At 38.0% G+C, this 20,379-nt stretch overlaps 1 protein-coding gene across 11 annotated transcripts in view; it reads left to right on the top strand.

Annotated features, from left to right (window-relative positions):
• The window catches only part of MYT1L (myelin transcription factor 1 like), a 573,498-nt gene that overhangs the window by 2,319 nt on the left and 550,800 nt on the right, over positions 1 to 20,379 (top strand). Inside the window, exon 1 of one of the 11 annotated variants that reach the window (XM_075598270.1) lies at positions 3,566 to 4,457. The exons of the other annotated variants lie outside the window; for them this stretch is intronic. The gene's annotated coding sequence lies outside the window, so the exon portion shown is untranslated. Of the gene's footprint in view, positions 1 to 3,565; positions 4,458 to 20,379 lie in introns of those variants that run through there. 11 annotated transcript variants of the gene reach the window in all.

The raw sequence follows: 20,379 nt of genomic DNA, 5'->3' as shown, positions 1-20,379 counted from the left end.
AATTTCACTTAGGGTTCCCTAACCAAAAAAAGGTTGGAAACCACTGTACTTAGGTAACAGCAGTTCAGGATTCCTCACAAATATGGTAGACCTTATGGTTTTTATTGTAGAATAGGAATTATACATCAGATACTTGGATTATTGTATGAAGAGAATATTATACATTATCACATAAATTGAAAATACATAATTGTTGTTACTTTAATTAAGATAGTTTAAAGCATAGAAGGTGAGCATTATATGTATTACAGTCAATAGAAATCAAAATTGTCTGTGATTAAACTTGGAAGACTCTGGGGGTCATTCATTAAAATTCCTTAGGGCCACTTTGAGCACAATAAAGGGTTTAAATGACCCCCTATATATTTGATTGAATAAAGTGTATACTCTATTGTTAAATGTTTATTTTTGAGCTTTATATATTACAGGATATGCTCCTTTTTGCAATGTAGTATACTACAGTATAGTAGCATTCCTTATAATGCCTTACCTCAATGAGATTCATGTAAATAATGAACCATTTTTAAACATTACGTTTAAAAATATACAGTAAGTAGAGAGGGACATAACAAATAAGAAATAACATCAAAACTTTAACTTTTAAAACTCTCATATTATTTACTCAATTACATGTCAAAACAATTCCCCTCTCTAGTCTAGATTCACTAAAGGTTAATATAGAGAGGTAGCAGACGTTACAGCACCAGTTATCGCACGGTAACACGTTACCGCTGCCACAGGTTCATTTGATTAGCTACATTTAAACAAATGCACCCGCATGACACAACACTGCATGGTTTGCATGCCAAATTGCGCCATTTAGTGCATTGCTACACAATAACGGGTGCAATAACATCTGCTATATCGGTAGCTGTGAAAAATATGGGCTTGACTAAGAAATCGGATTGCGCACATTTATTTTTTTTGCATGATCACATTACTCGCTAATAATTATTTAGTCATATATATATATCTCATTTGCATACACAACAATTGTGTTAACTCAGAGTTAAATAGCTCTTGCAATACAAATAGGTCATCTATGATAATCAGCGCTATCGATGCAATGGTGGAGGGTTGGGAGATATCATTCTTTTTTTTTTACCACATGGGTATGTCATATGATTTCTTACAAACCCCTATGGCAAACAAATATTTAACGACTTTAAAGCCTGAGGCTACCAATGCAGTGCAAAGGAATGCCCTCAGGCACCAACATAAATACCCTACAAATAAAACACAAAAAGCATAACATCAATATGCGCACATATTAAGACTTTAGTAGTCCAAGTGGCAAACTAGCCATGCGTTGACCATGACTAGCAGGGCAATTGGGCTCCTAAAATGGTAACATATTATGTTCTGCAATCTCATGCAGTAATCTGCAATCATATGCATCTTTATCGCCTATTCTTAATTGGCTTGCTAGCATATAGTTGTAGTGGCCATTCTATACATAGCAGGCAAGATAGGCTTACCGTCAGCCTGGCGTAGGTGATAAAATGAGGCAATATTTATTGGTGTTAGTCTGATATCGCCAGGTATCGTACTAGTCAATAGCATGTGACTAAGTAATGTGCCATCAATTACTCATTTTCATATGCAGTGTTAAAACAACACTGACATATTGCCAAGGTAAATCAATGCTGGCGATATAGCTTTAGTGATACGGTCGATAAATAAAATTGGCGCTAAAAGCCAATAACACCAATTTCCTCATCATTCAACCTTCAGTTTTGTTCTTTGCCATTTTCTTTCTCTCACGGTTTCCCCATTGCGCCGTCAGTCTCTCTTTATGACTTTAAAACACATATACATAGCTGTAGTGTTCATTCTCTTCTATTATTTTCCCTCGTTTTTTCCTTTGGCCAGTCTCTGAATCTCCTTCATTTCCTCCCTCCTTTTGTTTCTTTTTCCCTTTTCTCTCCCTCACCTCCTCTTTTGATGTTCTCTTCTATTAACTTTTATAGCTTTCCCTACTAAAACATTTCAAGTATTCTTCTTTGACTCGTATAAGAAATATGCCACAGTGCAGAATATTTCCCTTCAATGGGGAAGGGGAGCTTACCTGTGCAAAGAAGTTTATTTTATATGAGCAACCTTGAGGATGTGATTAAATATAATTATAGAAAACGTGTTCAGATAAAAATACCAGTTTTAAAAGTCTTCTCCGTTTATGATTTCCCAAAGAATGTTGATATTGCACACGTTTATGGGACAATAGTTCCTATATGTCGGTAAAGAATAATTGGTGACAAACTTTTTATCAGTTGGTAATTGATCATTGAAATCTGTCAGAGCCCTGTGAATACCTGGTGAGTGTACTGGGATTTGCTGTCTTAATTTAGTAATCCTTATGGACATGATGCCATATTGTAGGTTGGTATTCAAATATGAGACGTTTTCCAGTATTCATTCTCATTCCTGTTAACTATCACGATAGTCTATTAATAGAATCTATGGAGATCAATATACAGTTGCTTTGTCTCTAATGCAGTGTGGTTATGGCAAAACATGTGTAAATTACTCACACATGGGATTTTCAGAATGTACTATAAGGGATCTGGATTTATGTAGTCGTTGTACTGTATGAGAAAATGGACAAAAAGTTGAAATGCGTGTTTTTTGTTATTAACATACAAAAGTTTTCAGCATAATCAATAATGAACACAATAGGATTGTATGAGGGTTAGAGCCTGTGACCTGACTTTGTTTAGGAATATCCCTGTGAGAAACAAACTACAGTAGTCATTTAGTTTGCACTATATAGATAACTAACTTTAAAGGAAAACAGGTCAAAATGGTATAGTACAATGGGGATAGGAAAGATAATTATACCTCATATTCAATTCATGAGTTGCAGAGATTCCAAGATGTTTACCATTCTCATTTAGAGAATGACAGAGTAAAACTGATTGGCTGAGGCACCACAATGTGATTTAAGCATAGTCTCATTTTCAGATTCTAGATGGATTACGTAGTTGTAGTTGCCATTCTCATGCCAAAGAATTGAAAACAGCTCCAAGTTCTGGTCCATTCAATCATTTAACATTTTGGCAAGTCACCTAGGATATATCTTAGAGGCATATTTATGATATATTATGTTTTAGGCTGTTATCACTATATGAGTGAGACTTCGATGAATAATATATACGTGTGTGCATATGTATATGTATATGTGTATATATATATATATATATTTTTTTTTTTTTTAAAGAATTCTAGTACTAATGCAAATAAAACTCAAAACCCAACACACATTTGTATTCTTTTGTGCATCAGAAATATATATTACTTTGCTGGTTTATTTTAAGTCAATATTTTGATATGCCAAATTGCCAGTGTTTTAAAAGTCTCTTACTACTTTCAGATATTTAAACTTCCCATTTACTTCATTAATGTGTTAATCTCACAAACAGTACCACAAATGTAATGTATTACAATTGCTGATAACGATACATATACAGTAGTTTTAATTAGTCATTTAAATAGGATTTTTTTTGTACTGTACCAGGTATATTAGTATAGGTACTTAATACAATAAAGAATGATTATGGTATTAACAGTTCCCAGCTATTACAATATATACAGCACTGCACACACTGCACAGTCTGCTCCAGAGATTTAGGGGCCTGTGGTAAAATGTAAGCAGCATACAGCATGCATCCCAATACTTGTCTGGCTGTGCTGAAAAACCTAAAAACAGGAGAGTTAGAGATCAATTATTTAATCCAAAGGCAGTGCTGAGAAAATACACAGCTCAGCAATCAAGTGCACCCACACATTAGGATTTGGGGAATGGACATATTTGGCTGTGCTCAAAGGATGTCAGTCTGAGACAGGGTAAGTCAGCAATATGCTACTGATGTTATTCTGCAGCAGTAATGTGGTCTCTAAGGGAGCTTGTGCTTGATGCATACTATACAGCTAAGCTTTCTGTAGCCTATTGCCTCACAGACTGTCTGCCGCTTTCCTAATAGAGGATACAGTTGATGCATCAGCCTCAGCACTGCACGCATGGCCATCTAATCTCAGCGTTTACTGGTGTCAACTTATTATTTTCTATCTTTGACTTCAGGCCCAGTACTTTCTCGTCTAAAAACATCATTACTATTGTCCATGTGGCAAAATAATTAGCATACAGAGGAAAAGTGATCTTTCGTTTCTGAGCATTCAGCAGAAGGAAAAGAGGAAGAAAGAAGATGTGCAGTGAAAAGTTGATTGGATGAATGAAGAGAAATGGTGGGCGTTCAGAAGCATTAGGAGAGTTTAGTTGTCATGGAGCAGGTTTGTCAATTTTCTTGGTGCATTTCTTAAGCTGGGAGCCTGGGTGTCTGCTTCTAAACTGATTGCTTATCAGATCATGGCCTAGTTGAAGTGGCAAAATTGGACTCTATTACCTGATAATTCACCTGGGCAGCTCTGTGCAGAACTACCCCCTTTGAGTTTCCTGGTAGGTAAATATACCTTTAATCTGTTGATTTCAATGCAGTTGTAATGTAATAAGTGACATTAAATTGAATTTTTGGAGTATCTGATACAATAGTAATCAATTTTATACTGAACTGTTTAATTGCATGTATGTTAACTTCCAGCATGCAGATAACATTTTATTTCATGCATTCAGAAACATTTAAAAATAAACTATATTATTAGTCTAGCAAAATAAGTAGTTACATTATTGAAAGATCCAATTAGCTAGTAATGGCGGAATTTTTTTGTCTAGACAAAAGAATTTCTTGTGTATTTTGTCATCACCAGTAGCTGCAAACGTGACATTCATTTGATCACCATAATAACTAATTCATGTCAATTTTGCACAGAAAGTTTCAAGTTCTCTGACAGAGAAGAAAACAATGAAATAATGACAGCTTTCTGTTTCTCAATGTTTTCTGACATCTTAGGGAATTGCAGTTGAATTAATGTTGCTAAACTCTGAGATATATACAGTACAGTAGTGTTAAAGATGGCAAAGTACTGTATAATGTAGATTGTTTGCAGTTTATTAAATCAATTTCTTGCATTTTCTGTTGAAGTACATGGGTACAATGTGTCCTGCTTCCTAGTTTCTCATGCAGACATTTTCACAGACTGACCTACTTTGCAATTCCTGTATGTTAGAATGAAGTACAGGTGTATACATTTCTAACTTGTCCCATACAGCATCTTTGTCAAATTCACGTCCCTTGAGACTGTTGCAGTTTGATTATTTGTTTCAAAGTATTTTACATTCTAACGACAACACTGACAGTTTATCTTATTTGCCATACGTCTGATACAATTATATTCTTCCCTACTAACATCACCCACCAGCGTGAAAAGTACCCAGGAACAATTAGATTAGCTTTTATCTGGAATATTTTATTTTTCATCTAAATGAAGGATTGCCTTTTTAATTCATGCTACAAAGATATTCCAACTATGCAAAAAAAAAAAAAAAAAACACAGTATTATTACATTGGTTATTTCAAAGAATGGACAGAGATGAGATCCAAAATAAGTATTCAAATTACAGTTTTTTTTTCATTAGTCTATTCCTCCTTGGCAATAGAAAATTCTGAAACTACAAAACAAGAGAATTGCTATATAGTCACAAATACTCTTCCACTGGAAAAGAATCTGCATGTATAAACATGTTACTGGTCTACTTCATGTATGTTGTAGTTTCTATGCATTAACTTTTGGGCACACTAGTTTGATTAGAAAAAAATAAAAGGAAAAGCAGGCAGATACGAGTAACAAAGGAAAGGAACAAAGAAACAGTCAGAGTATTTTATTGTAGCTCTAACAGTAATACTCGTTCCAGTGAAACCTGTGACAAAAAGAAAATCACAGCTCTAAAATTGGGATGTTCTTGGTTCATTAAAACAGAGGGGATGTCATAGAAGAAGACTCTGTGATGTCATGATTTCAACCTCTATTAAAAATAGCCTTTGGCTACAGTATTTCAATATATTTATACCAGTTTAGATTTTCAAATATTTACACTTCTGCAAACATTACGTAGATGCACTTGCCATAGAAATGATTTCAAGAATTATGACGCAATGAATGTCTTAATTAGAAATGAATGTAGAGTATTTATTTTTTTTTAGACAGTGCTCCTGTTTATTCAGTGGTAAGCGAGATTACCATCATCAAAACAAACTTTGGAAAGCCCTTTAGTTAGATTATTGACATTGCTGCATCTGAGCATTAGAATTCTACACAGACTTCCAAATACTGCATTGGGTCTAGTTCTTCTCAAGTTCATACTGCATACACATTGACATAAGTCCACCTCTCCAAATAAAGTATCCCTCATATTACTTATTCACATAAGTAGAAACCCATTTCAGGTTACTGATATTGCCTTTTTTTTTAAATGGGATATCTTTTATGATATATATGTGATAGATTTGCACAGCATGGTGCTTTTAGCTTCATTATACCACCTTATCCATTGTGTGAGAGCATAATGTTTTAATTGCATTGTATTGTGCCTTTGAATATCTTAAGTTCAAACACTGAATCGTGATGGCAAAGAGAAAGGCTGTACAATTTAGGATAGATTTTACAGTTCAGCAAATCTTATCTTTCCTTTGTATATATTTGCTGGAAAAATAGAACACATTCGCCTCCACATAACAATGCCAGCTAACCTGACTTTGGAAATAATCAAGGCTGCAGGCGGCCCATAGAGAGCTATTAAATCAAGTCTGCTATGGAACTGTCTGGTAGACTGTGAACATTCACAGAAATCAATGCTATATCTGCCAATAGACCCTTTGCATCATTAAAATTCCCACCTGCCATGCATCTGTGCAATTGGTTACTCCTAGATGAATTTAATGCTGCATAGCTTAAGGTCCAGCATCAACAAATTGATTGTATATCAATTCCAATAAAACTTAAAATACATATGTTTGATTTCAGATGTCCAACTGCAGTAGCATTGCATCAGAAATAATCTCTGAACTATTTGACACCTATTTACCTTCAATTCAATACAAGCTTGGCAAGCATCCAGTCTGATGGTAATCAGAAAAATTATTAATATTTACTTTGGTAGCTAGGATAGTGAATATTTTTTGAAAGGAGGAAGGTTCTTCTTTGCTTTAAGCAAGATGCGCCCTGTGAAGGATATCAGTATGTTTTCAGCTTAGTTTCACGAGGGAGGGAGGGAAGAAAAAGCTTGCTCAGCGTCTGTCTGTATGTAGGGCTCGAGTCTGCACTGTAGGATATATGTTCTCCACACTGAAGCAGTAAAAACTGGACTTCACTTACAGACTGGTGACTCTATATGTGTGCAGATTCATTATACAATAACAGTGGTTGTTACATTGTTTAGGTATCGTGATATAGTATTATAAAAACATTTTTTATTAGCACCAGGCATTTTACACTGTACTCCTATGTATTAACCTTAAAGGAGATATCACAATAAAGAGTTTCTCAACCAACATAACTAATAACCAAACTGAAAAGCTTGAAAACAGAAATGATTAACTGTTACGGGGCCTATGCACTAAGTGTTCATAAGTCACTTATCGAGCAGTTATCGCTAAAAATGCCTACTCCGATTCTGTAAGCGGCAATAAGTGGGCAATAAAAGACTGAACCGCCCCAAAAAAATTTGTTCAAAAAAAATCGCTGAGTGAGCGGCGATAAGCCACTTTTCGCAGCTTTTCGGCAGGTTCATAAACTCATGCAATTCTAGTAGCAGCGATTAGGTTATCGAACGCCTATCGCGGCTCTAGAATGGCGAATTTCTGTCCAAATCATCATGCCAGGAAAATTTGGCGTGAGGGTGTTGGAAACTTGCTTAAAAGCGGTAACACGGGACTTAGAAAAAAATTGCTTTTTTCCTGCATTGGAGTGATACTGGGGGTCTCCGGAGCTGATACCCATTAATACAAGCACCGGGGACCCCCGGCATGAATTCCATGCAATAAAAACGCATTTACAGTCAACTTCATTACTGCTAACCACTAAGGCAATGAAGGGGTTAACCACAAGTGCCATGCTTATTGTGGGTAGCGGGGGTATGCGAAGTTGGTATTTGGCCCTTCGTGGGTGTTTAGGCCTTGTGGGGGGCTTGAGGGTGGACTTATAACTGCTAAGGTAATGAAGGGGTTAACACCTCCCGCTCCCCACCCGGTAGGCCTAAACACCCATCCTTGGGGCAAATACCCCCTTCACCCACCACCACTAACTTCAGCCCTACTAGCCACCTCCTAGGCCACCAAAAACCATTACAATATTTAATAAACAATAATACACAACGCACCCACCCCCTTAGCCCCCACATAAAACCATTATTTATTTTTTTAGACACAGGATTAAAACCACAGGCTGGCGGGGGTCTCCGGGTGGTTCCCGCGGGTGTCCGTGGGCCCTACATTCCCAAAGGTGTCTGGGGGCCTTCGGTTGGTCCTCGCTAGGCTCTGTGGGCCTCCAGGTGGTCCCTGCAGGCCCCAACAGGGCCACGTGTGGTCCCCAGGGGTGACTGGGGGTCCTCGGGCGGTTCCCTCAAGTGACCGGGGGCCCTCGGACGGTCCCGAAAGGTGTCCGGTGGTCCTCAGGTTGTCCCCGTGGGTGTCCTGGGTTCCTTGGGTGGTCCCAGTGGGTCCCTGCTGGCCTGTGGTACCATTCCTGTATTTAAAAAAAAATAAAAAAACATGGCCTACATTTCAATAAATACACCTCCCCCCCACCAAACACATACAGTACAGTAACAAAATTACTATTATCCAGATATGGATAATAGATTATTTGCCCATTATTAAAAATAACAGTAGCCAGCCAGCATAAATAAAGTAAAAAAAAAAACGTTCTACTTACCCCTGCCAACATGAAGGATGTCCTCGTCAGCATACTGCCAGGCCATGTCTTCTGATGCCAGCAACAATACATAAAAATACATTCTAATGGCCCCTAGCCCCTTAATCACCGTAGCGGTTAATAACCGCTATAGTAATTAAGTGGTTAACCCACCCTGCCCCGCTACCCACCTTGCCCCACTACCCAACCGGGAGGCCTAACCACCCACCCCGGACCCACTGTACCCACCCTGTATCCATTGAGTGGCATAGTAGTACATCATACCCATATAATATGGGCATGATAAGCTACAATAACAACCAATGGTCACACTAATACAAAAGCATGAATGTTAAAAAATACACAATAATAAAACAGATACAACAAGCACCTAAACACCCATAAACAAAAATTCAAAGCACTAGCCAACCAAGCAATTAACTAAATAAAACCACTAGCCAATCAATTAAATAAATAAAACCACTAGGCATTCAATAAAATAATTAAAACCACTATGCAATCAATTACATAAATCATACCACCAGCCAAAAAATACATTTAATACCTAAAAGCAGTAACCAACCAACCACCAATTAATTCATACAACCACTAGGCAACAAATTAATTAAAACCAGTAGCCACCAAAAAACATCTTTAAATAGAATCGCTAACCAATCTGTAAAAAGAAAAAAACAAGCCATCACAATTCAATTCAATTTAATCTAAACAATAAAAAGAAATATAAAATATAATAGTCAATAGAAGAAATGCATTTGCCAAAAAATGCATTAGCTGCCACTGTATTCATCTGTACCCTAAACAGGCTCAGATTAATGCATTAGCAGTCAGTGGGCAATGAAAAACATAAAAAAAGATAAATCCAATTAAAAAACCTGGAAAAATAAAAGTTCAAGTGTGCCGACGAGTATTCTAAAACTTGCCTTAAACTTGCCTTGGAAAATCTGGGGCTATCACCAACAAGATCCAGGTACATGCTGTGTACATGCTGCAAACATTTCAGTGACATTTCTGCAGAGACTAATGGCCCATCGGATTAGCACAGCAGGGGTCCCTGGCAGTCCCAATCAGTTTGAATGTCCCAAGGCTCAACAAAGTATCCGGACGTTCCTCCTTCTCCTACCGTGCACCCCAAAACTGGAACAACCTACCAGAGACTCTCACATCCAGCACCAGTTTAAGTTCTTTCAAATCTAAGGCTGTCTCACATTTTAACCTGGTCTGTAACTGTTTCATACGCTCATAATATATATTTTCTTTAACTGTGCACGCAATGTCTTGTATATAATGTATACCCTGTTCATTTATGTAACGTATTTGTAACCAAGTATTATTTGTTTTACTCTGTGCCCAGGACATACTTGAAAATGAGAGGTAACTCTCAATGTATTTCTTCCTGGTAAAATATTTTATAAATAAATAAAAATAAATAAATAAATAAATCCTCACCCGCAGGGACCACCCGAGGGCCCACAGACACCCGTGGGAACCACCTGAGGGATCCCAGATACCTGTGGAAACCACTCGAGGGGCCCCAGACACCTTTGGGGATGACACAGACACCCCAGACACCCGTGGGACCACCTGTGGACCCCTCAGTGGCCCGTGGACACCCGCAGGGACCACCTGGAGTGGAGTTACTACATATTTTAATTTATATTGTTTTAATTGTCTTACTGGTGTAGATGAGCTGGGGGTCTCCCGAGCAGAACCTTGTCGATTTGAGGGCCAGTGGGCCCCCTGATTCCCAAAATACAGGCCCCGTTATAGGGTGCCTGTATCTCCTATGCATGTAAATGTCCCATGTCACGTGACCGGGGCATTTCAATGCATAGGAGATACCGGCACCCCATAACGGGGCCTGTATCTCGGGAAGCAGGGGGTCCCCGGACCTGAAATCAATGCGTTTCTTCTCCGGAGACCCCCTGCTCATCTACACTAGTAATAAACATTAGTTCAAAATGATGTGATGTCACTTTAAGGGAAGATGTCACTTCCTTTTGAACTAATGTAACCAATCACATGGTACAGCAACCAATGGGATTGTCTTCAGTCCCATTGGCTGTAATACCATGTGATATAGCCTTGTGGTTTAAAGGATGTTACGTTCCTCCCTTGGAGATGACGTAACATCCTTAACAAAAAAAAGGAGGCGGGCACATGATACAGCGTCCAATCAGATTGGAGCTGTACCATATGACCTGAAAATGTGACGTCACAGGCCATACATAAGGCCTGTACGTCTAATTTACCAGGAAGAATATGACGAGAGAACATTCTGTTCTGGCTTTACCGTTGGGTTTTGGATTGACAGATGACGATAGAAGATTAATAAAAAGAAAGAAATAATGACAGATGAAGAAAGAAGACGGTGATAGACGATAAAAGAAAGAAGAATGTTGTTACCTGTTCCGGATATTCAAGGGGGATGGCGTTGGATTGACTTTGCTGACATCGCGGTACGAGAGCTTCCTGATACGCGGGGATTTGGAGGGTCAACACTTCTTAAGGGAAGAAAAATATTGAATGTATGTAATTTTATTTTTACAGGTTTTTTTTATTGTATTTTTTTATTTTTATTTTTCATTGCCCATTGACTGATAATGTATTAATCTGTGCCTCTTTAGTTTAACTATAAATACAGTGGTAGCCAATGCATTTTGTGGCAAATGCTTGTTTTCTTTTGACTGTTATTTTTTCTGTTTATGGTTTGGAGTAAATTGTTTAGAATTTGGATGGCTTGTTTTTAGTATATTTTAGGATTGGTTAGCTTTTTTAATTATTTATTAGTTTTGTTGGCTACTGGTTTCAATTCATTAATTGATTTGTAGGCTAGTGTTGTAAATTAATTATGTGTTTTGTTTGGCTAGTGGTTTAATTTGTTTAATAGTTTGATTGGATAGTTGTTTAATTGTATTGTTTTGGATAACATCATTGAAATAATTTTGCTATTTTGGTGATAGATAATTATTTGTGATGTGTTCTATTAGGCTATTTAGTTCTTTTATTGTTGGGATGTTTAGGTGCTTCTGTATTTATGTTATTATTGTGTATTTTTGGCCTTTATTATTTTTATTAAGTTGACCATTCAGTGGCCTATCATGTCCATATTATATGGGTATGATATACCACTGTGTCAATCAATGGGTACAGGGTGGGTATAGTGGGTATTTAGGCCTCACAGGTGGGTTGCGAGGGATGGGGTTAATCCCTTAATTACTATAGCGGTTATTAACTGCTATGGTGAATAAGGGGTTAGGGGCCCTTTGATTGTAATATTTATTGTATTCTTTCTGGCAACGGAGGACATGGACCTGCAGTATGCTGATGAGGATGCCCTTCATGATGGCAGGGGTAAGTTGAACATTTTACTTTATTTATGTTGGCAGGCTAATGTTTGATTTTATAATGGGCAAATTAACCATATCTGGATAATAGTAATTTTGCCCATTGCTGTACTGTATGTGTTGGGGGGGGGAGGTGTATTTTTTGCAATGTATTCCACGTTTTTTTTTGCAACAGAATTGGTACTTCAGGCCAGCGGGGACCCGCGGGGCCTCTGGTATCAATCCTGTGTATAAAAAAATGCTTTTATGTGGGGGTGAATTGTGTATTGTGGTTAGTACATATTGTAATGTATATTGGGGGCAGAGGGGATGAGTGAAGGGTCAACTATACCCCTTCACTCACGCCCTCTGCCCCCAATAAAGCTGCTGTTCTTCCTTACCCCCTTCATTGCCTTTGCGGTTAGCCACTAAAGTAATGAAGTTGCCTGTAAATGCATTTTTATTGCATGGGATTCATGCTGGGGGTCTCCGGTGCTGATATTAATTGAATTAATATTAAAATTGAATAGACTCCTGCATCAATCCGATGCAGGAAAAGTGCATTTTTTCCCCCTAAGTCTCTCTCGCCGCTTCTCGGCAGCTTTTCACCACCTTCCTGCCAACTTTTTCTGGTGTGAGGATTTTGAGAGAAAATCTCCATTCTAGAGCTGTGATTAGACCCGATAAGCTAATCGGGGCTACTAGAATTGCGTGAGTTTGAAAACCTGCCGATAAGTGGCTTATCACCGTTCACCTGGTGATTTAAAAAAAAAATCAGGAAAAAAATGACGAAAAGGGCTTTTATCGACGACTTATTAGGTCTTACTGAATTGCAGTAGGCCTTTTGGCGAAAAGGCCTCGATAAGTGGCTTTTCGGCGCTTAGTGCATACTGTAGGCCCCTTAGTGTGAGAGTGCCATGACAGACCCTCACGTATCCTTCGTTTTTTCCCCCCCCTCTGTCTCTTAAAATATGAACTGGCTCCTACAGTAAGTCGTTTATATTTTGGTCAGCCCTTGGCGATAAGTGTATTATTAGTCCCAGGGATATCTCAGTGGTAAAAACACTGCCTCTGACGCAGGTGATCTGATTCAGATCCCACTGTCTGCTGTTACTTTGTTGTGACCTAGTTCAAGTCACTGAGGGTCAGATGCACTGAACCCTGTTATTAAGTGCAAATAACATCAGGCTACTTAAATAGGTAACAGACATTATTTTCCTTGAGTTTAAACGTATCCACCTAGCTAATGATATGCAAAAACAACATCCGTCACCAAAAGCCCTATTGTATGAATAAATGCATTAACGGGAACGTTAACAGCACAGAGACGCGTTAAGCCACACAATGCACATGTGCATTTGGAAAAAATGTCCGTGCATTACAAATAACACACTATCACTTTCCAAACATGTAATGCATGTATTTTATAATGTTATATTATGTATAATATATATCTTGGTCTGACATCACATAACTATTTTAATAGAAAGTACTAAGTGTCAGACCAAAAGAATATATTAGAGCACGGGCGCGCAAACTTTTTTTGTGGCAAAAGCATTACCTCCTCCGGATGCTGCCTCCCTCCTTATATCGCGTAACGTCACGTGACCCGCGGCGTTATTTGACATCATGTTAACAGGACAACCATAACGTCACATGACCCGTGGCATCATTTGACGCCGCGTTGCCATGGTCACGCATCCTGAAGCCAGCTGAATCCCATTAAGTAGAGGTTGCAGAGGCCTCGCGCGGTCACCCGGCATTTCATTTAAATGCCTTGGGGAAGAGCGCGGGACCTCTGCAACTGCCCAAACCCCACCCCTCCCCAAAACAAAATCTTGCACCCCCCAAATTGTGCACCGTTGTATTAGGGTACCACTTTTTACTTTAACGTGTTTGTCTTCATAGGGAATTCTATGAGATAACGTTAGGATAATCATGGTCTGGCTGGGAATAATGGCATGTTTTGGTGTGACCTATTTATTGAAACATTATTTCCCTCTTGCACCTGCGATGTTAGGCTAACGGTTTATTAGCATCTGATTTGCATAAGCGTACGCCTAACATCCGTAAGAATGTATTTCAGGGGTTAAATCTAGGTTATCGTAATGTTATTCTCTTTAGTTCATCAGCATTAGGATTAACGTAACATTCATTTTGGTTACCATTACGTTAAAGCGGATAATCGTGCATCTGGGCCATAGCCCCATCTTCGATCAAGTGGGCCATTAGATGGAAAGCATCACTGGCTTCAATGACTGGCTCAGCACTATGGCCTCTCCTTGTGCGTCAGGCAACAACATTAGGTTGTGAGTTTATTCCGACAGGGACTCATTGTGCCTACAAACATGTGCAGTGCTGCATACCCTGTCTGTGCTACATAAGAAATCATCATAGGGAAGCCAAATAAGCAGAATCAAATAATTAATTTGAGGGCCACGTGTAAATCACATTTTAAAATAAATAAACGATAGGTTCCGTTTCTGACCTTAACCCCTGCATGCTATGCATGCCACAGTATGTACATGTTATTAGCTAAACAAATAAGGAATCCAAGAATGAAAGAAAAACACAGTTTTTCAATTATTGAAGATTTTTGTTTCTACATTATAATGTTCCTCTGTATTTGTGTAGTGACAGTAGCAACAGGGCTTCCCTTTGGGAAATAAATGCCTATAATATGAGCCAAGAAGTTTACTTCTACATCCCTCCCAGGACATACTAATGCACTTGTTTACAAAAAAAAGATGTACCACCTGCAGACGGTAATGATGGTAACAGTGCCATGTTTAAAGCATAACAAAAACTATCATAATAGTGTTTCCTACCTTTTCATGCTATCATTTATAATAATATTTTATTGTCATACTGTAGCTTTTACGAGAGAAACCATATCCAAATGAGCAAATTTCTCAGGTATCTCAGGTGTGCTCAGGTTTGTTCACCGGGACCTCTCCAAATCTCTCTCTTCTTTGGAACAACCCTATTTCAGGCCCTGGATGGGAGTTTGCATCATTAAACGATATGAAAATGCTTGGCCAATCACTTGTGAATTTTGAATTGTGACCGAGCTGCAATTCAATTGCAAAAGAGCAAATTGATGGTGTGAAATTGATTGTGGAAATGTGGAATTTCTGAGAAAAAGATTAGATTCTGACATTGCTATCCAGCCAAACTTCTAGCGCTAAAGGGCCTTTCGCTAAAGAACAGTTTCCTAGTGTGGGGGATGGACTGTGCCCTACAAGATATTAACAAGACTGCAGGTCTGAATGTGGACATCCATGTTGACATCAATAGCAAAATGTTCAAAGCTAAAAGAAAGATAATAGTATAAAAAATGTATTTCCAATGATAACATAAATGCATAGCAATAGAAGTAACAAGATACCTGCTATTTCTAATTGGGCCATCAATCACAGCTGCTGTAAAAAATATGTTTCCAAGCTTTGATCTCCATCTTTGCTGTTCTTGATGGCTTTTGAGTGATTTTCCAGCTATGGCATATATGTAAAAATAAATATAAAGACATGTACTTAGGTGGTTCCCAACCACAAGCTTTGAAATTATTTAAAAAATTGCCTAAGAATGCTATTTCAATTGGCCTCAGCACAGCATTGCTCCTTTGGTTGCGCGACCACTGTGGTCGTGTGACTGCAGAGGTCGTGGCACAGAGGACATTGAGTCTGGCTACATCTGTATCTTTCACACAAAAGCCCTATTTCAGAGTCAGATTAAATAGAGTAAGGCTGCGCTTATAGGGCCGGCGACAGCGACGCAACGCTGACGTCACGCTGCGGGGCGCTGGAAAAATCAAATAGACTTCCAGCGATCGTGACCAAGCCGTCGCGCTGTCGCTTCGCTTCTACTATAAGCGCACGCAATGGCGGCAATACATTTGTTTTGTCGCGTCGCCGGCATTATAAGTGCAGCCTAATTGAGCTTTTGCAAATGTTGACAAAGCTGCCTCATTTTCGTGAAATCAATTTGCTTGGCGGACATTTTACCCATCTCTAATAACAAGCACTAAAAATGTTACCCTTCTTTCTTTCTTTCTTTCTTTCTTTCTTTCTTTCTTTCTTTCTTTCTTTCTTTCTTTCTCTTCTTTGTTCTTGAAACACTAGATGGTGGAGTGCTTAATTTGTTTAATGTATATGTTTATTCATCAGTGACCTAATATGTTATGTTGGATACAGGTCACTTTTACTGAACAAGGACATTCTGCCTTCCTGAAAACATACATTACAATGTAACTCCTCGAATTCTTTCCGGAATCGGTGAATGTTTTGCTGAATTTTTAATATACTATGCACGTGTATCTATATCATATGTTTTTTTAATAACTGCAATTAATATTATTACCATGTCCTCATAATAATCATGCTATCAATGTGTACATACTGCACAAACATGCAGAAGTATTACATACATGCTTGTATTTCCTTTTCATTCCTAAACCCAAAGTTATTTCCAGAATTTGTCCATCAGGACTCCACTCATATAATTCCCCTTGAAACTACCATTATTAAAAGGTGTGGTTAACTCTGTTTATATATTATTTGTTGAAGATGTATGTACCGCACTGATGTCTGTTCCTATCTCTCTTGTTTTTCATTGCTTGCTGGTTTTTAAACTGTTACATGCCCGTTAAGTCCTCCCCCTTTGTGACATCTGCAATTTAAAGAGCAGTATCAGAGAAGCTCAGGATAAGACAGTTTGTCTGATAGGTCACTTTGAAGCCTGCATAAAAAACCCAGCTTTCTGCTTCTTACTGGGAGAGAATAAGTAGTAGGGGTTGCCATGTGAACAATCTCATGCAGCATTTGGGCCATTAAAAAATAAAAACAAAACTAATAACCTACTTTAGAGGACATCACATTGATCTCAGTTTCAAGGGGGGTAATTAACTAAAAATAGTGTAACACTCATAATTAAAGAAAGTATTTTTTAAATTATAAGTGTTACTGTATTTAGTAGTGAAAAAACAAACGCACATATAAACACACTAATGGCGTGTTGGACCCGCATCCAGATGGTTTAGGTATCCATGAGTACATTTGTCTTCAGGTAATGACAGGAGATCTTTGGGTCCCTTTTATGAGTCTGACAGATTAATATACTGTTTAGGAATTATACAATCTGCTAATTCATTAATTCTTTGTAATTATGTTAAAAAAAAAACAGTTCCATTATTTCGTTTTCCTACTTCATGTACCATCAATAGCTTTACATTGGTTTGGCTGTGCTTATTCCTCAGTAACATTTCTTTAGCAAGCACATAGTTAAAAAATATATATATAAATATATGCTTCATTGCATAGCCAGTTAACCAACCCCACACTGATGAGACCCATTAAGGTCGAAACAGCTGTCTGTGGGTGGGTTTTCTGGCTATGCATCTTAACCCTGGCTGTTTTCAAAGCTGTGACCATACAGCAGGCTTAAGCCTATAGGGAACCATGTATAAAGTGGTTTTTGAAGCAAAAAGTGGCACTGTGTGCTCATTTGCATGTAATTTCCCAGAATCCCTTGCTGCAGTGGAAGTGCTGGGTGCTGGGTGATAATGGTGAAAGGTGGGGTTGCAGACCTGCCTAAGACATGCAAATGAGCATACAGTATATTTACATTTTTATATATATATATATATATATATATAATATTTGATATACATGATATCATATATAGATATAGATATATATTAGATAGATAGCTAGATAGCTAGATAGATAGATAGATAGATAGATAGATAGATAGATAGATAGATAGATAGATAGATAGATAGATAGATAGATAGATAGATAGATAGATAGATTATATATATATATATATATATATATATATATATATATATATATATATATATATAAATATATATATATATATATATATATATGTATATACACACACCATTTCATTGATAGACACACTCATAGACTTTCTAAGACAGTGTTTTTCAAATTTATAAGAACTGCAGAATTTTTTAAAAATGTAAAATTTATTGTGAAACTTTGTAACAACTTGAATTACCAAACATACAGAACACCTACAAGCTCAAATTGAACCCCCAAAATACCCACAACATATATATAAGCATATAAGTTTCACAGAGGAGTGCTACTGAGCATGGCAATATGTATTTAAAACCAGAGACATAACATAAAACACAGACAAAGCTCAGTGCACATCCAGAAAAACTTATATACGGTACAGTGCCTAAATATACATGTATATATATATGTTGTGGGTATTTTGGGGGTTCAATTTGAGCTTGTAGGTGTTCTGTATGTTTTATAATTCTTGTGCAGCTAGTCTTGGCTGTTTTGGAGGGTGGCAACCTCCTATCCAATTGAAGCTCACTCCCTCCCACATTTAAATGGTTAAAAGCTCACTCCATGGCATCTCTCGCTATCAGGGGAACTTGCCTGCATGCAGTGTGATTGTGACAAATCTATTACAGAGTGCTTTTCCTGGTAATGTACAGGTTAATAAAAGCTTCAATCAGACTTAGAACTTTTGCAACTTATATTGACAGATTTATTATAAATCATTCTTCCTGGCAATGCACAGGTTATTAAGAATTTATATTAGTGTAGGGACCCTTGAAACGTGATCTGCCGTGAAGTTTGGCTCAAGGGCTTACAACAATTTGGCCAAAATGTTAAACTAAAAGACCATTTTATTTATTAGTTATTTATACATGTATATTTAGGCACTGTACCGTATATAAGTTTTTCTGGATGTGCACTGAGCTTTGTCTGTGTTTTATGTTATGTCTCTGGTTTTAAACTTGAATTACCAGCCCACTTATACAGTATCCAAAGGGGAGAGGGGAAAAGGGTGCTCCACCGTTGATAAACTTCATCCAGTAATCAATAAATCTTGTAGGGCCCCAAATAGACTATAGCGGAGTGGGTCCTTGATAAAGGACCTACCCGTCCGAAACGCGTAGGAGGATCTCTGTTCTCCCCCTGGGGTGATGTTTTTACTGGCGATGTGCTGAAATAAATAGGATATAACTTTTTCACCACTTGACTCCCTGGCAGTGCGCTATTTGCTTCTTTTTTCACTTATACAGTATCCTTTACGTAAAAATAAAATGTTTGATTGTATAGTTTGTTTCTTAATTAAACATTTGTATATTATAGGTAATCTATAACGTTAAAGTACAAACATGTAATACAATTGAAATCCTCTTTTGAAATAATTTCGTTAGAAATAATGAAAAAATAAAATGAATGGACTATATCCACCATTACCATATTTTTCTAAGAGGACCCTCGGGGTTCCACGGATCGTAGGTTAAAAAACAATGTTCTGACCAAGGGAGGCCATCTCCAGTCCTCAAGGGCCACTGACAGGTAAGGTTTTCAGCACATCCCTGCATCAGCACAGGTGGCTCAATCATAATGACTGAGCCACTGATTGATCCACCAGTGCTGAAACAGGGATATCCTGAAAATCTGACCTGTTGGTGGCCCATGATGACTGGAGTTGGCCATCCCTGTTCAATACCAACCTATATCTAAATCCACACCAATTTCATTGTCTACCTTCTTCTGCCATCAAACTATTTAAAGGATTTACTACCCACCTATCTTCTTTCTCCTGCCTCGGCAATCCATATAACAGCTAACGTCCGATGCTGACAAGTCCCAGCTGGTATATTTCTGTGCAGCTGCAACCAGGAGCAAGCTTACCTCTTTCCCCCTCTGTCCCTTTCCTTGTGATTGTAAGAAACTCAGAGCTGATTTTTTACATACTGTACCTTACCAATGTATACTAATGTGGCAATCTTGTTGTTTTTGTTATTAATAACCCTGCTGCACTGTGCGAATAATAATAACATCAATAATGTTACATCTAATTGGAGAAGCCTGTACAAGTATAACTATTGTTGTTGGTTTTGCTAAGTTTTCCACAATTATATCCTTTTAATTTTCTCATCACAGTACAATAGTGTGTTAGAATTTAGAGCGCTCATACTGTACGCATTATCAGGTTTTAGTAAGCTTTTTTTGGGAGGGTCATGTAAGTTACGCCCCAGTTCCCCATCCCCAGTTCCCTGTGTCCCAGTTCCCTGTATCCCAGTTCCCTGTGTCCCAGATCCCCGTGCCTAAGTTTCCTGTGCCCCAGTTCCCCATGCCCCAGTTTCCTGTTCCATAGTGCACGTGCCCCAGTTCTGTCTCCTTAAGCCCAGAGTTTTAACCGGGGCTCCGTTAGCCTATTTAACGTAACA

Source organism: Ascaphus truei, chromosome 4, assembly GCF_040206685.1.
Source record: "Ascaphus truei isolate aAscTru1 chromosome 4, aAscTru1.hap1, whole genome shotgun sequence".
Lineage (NCBI taxonomy): Eukaryota > Metazoa > Chordata > Amphibia > Anura > Ascaphidae > Ascaphus > Ascaphus truei.
The sequence above is the reverse complement of the archived record's forward strand: the minus strand, read 5'-3'. Positions and strand labels throughout refer to the sequence as shown.